Here is a 993-nt window from a genome sequence, read left to right as displayed (position 1 = left end):
CGCCGCAATAGTTAATGTATGTATTTATTTAAATTCATATTTATTTAGAACAAGTTGCCGTCTTGTTAAATGTCGCTTATGTCACTCATCATAAATTGTCGATAACTCTTATCACTCAGTTATCACTGTACGGTAAAAAAGCATAATAATAATATTCAAAATTTCGTGGGATGTATATTCTATAATTCAGTTTATTGATTAAACAGTAAACTTATGACGGGTCTTTAACCTGAATTACAGTTAAACAATTGTTAGGTCCAATGAGACTTGTCGCCTCATTAATGGGTTTTTATTTTTGTATTTAGTTCTTAGTCAAATTTTAAAAAATAACAAAGTTCTAATCATTAATATTGTATGGAATTTAGATTGAAGGCAAAATCTAGATAATTAACAATGATTTAATATAAATTTAAAAGTGCTCGAGTATATACATTCAAGACTATGACGCTCGTTTTCTGTAGAACACTTTTGCTGCCAACCTATGTGGAGGGGTATGTTGGAGAATGAATCTTAAAATACTATTAATAGATTTCTATCCGCCACCACTGTCTTCAACGTAGTCCCTACAACATTTAGTCTTGGACACATCACATTATTATTTTTCAGACACTATACGATATTTCGATTTATTATTTTCGGGAATTTCTCTTGCATATTAATATTAATTTGCCCTCAATTTTCGTCACTGACATTTGCTCCACATTTTTTACAGCCTGTAGTGTGTGATTTACAATAGTATTATGTATCGTTCAAACGAAACGAAAAACAAAAATTCTATATATTTTACGCATTAAAAAATTGTTTGAAGTTTTCTGTGTTTAAATGAGGGTTTTCAAAAATATTCTATTTTGAGTTATCAACAAAGGAAAAATCAAACTGTGTATTTTACACTTTGTGCATAATACTAACAAGGTATGTAAATAATCATGTCAATTCTCTTTTTAGTAGAATTTAAGAATTAATACATTCTAGATACATCATAGTATATTTTTT

At 28.4% G+C, this 993-nt stretch overlaps 1 long non-coding RNA gene across 1 annotated transcript; it reads left to right on the top strand.

Annotated features, from left to right (window-relative positions):
* Positions 1–136: 136 nt before the first annotated feature.
* Positions 137–912, top strand: LOC126910072 (uncharacterized). Its single transcript, XR_007705178.1, has 2 exons — positions 137–491; positions 713–912. It is a non-coding gene; the product is annotated as an uncharacterized LOC126910072 (long non-coding RNA).
* The last annotated feature ends 81 nt before the right edge of the window (positions 913–993 follow it).

The sequence above is a fragment of the Daktulosphaira vitifoliae genome, unplaced genomic scaffold (genome assembly GCF_025091365.1).
Source record: "Daktulosphaira vitifoliae isolate Bord-2020 unplaced genomic scaffold, ASM2509136v1 Scaffold_3861, whole genome shotgun sequence".
Taxonomy (NCBI): Eukaryota; Metazoa; Arthropoda; class Insecta; order Hemiptera; family Phylloxeridae; genus Daktulosphaira; species Daktulosphaira vitifoliae.
The sequence above is the reverse complement of the archived record's forward strand: the minus strand, read 5'-3'. Positions and strand labels throughout refer to the sequence as shown.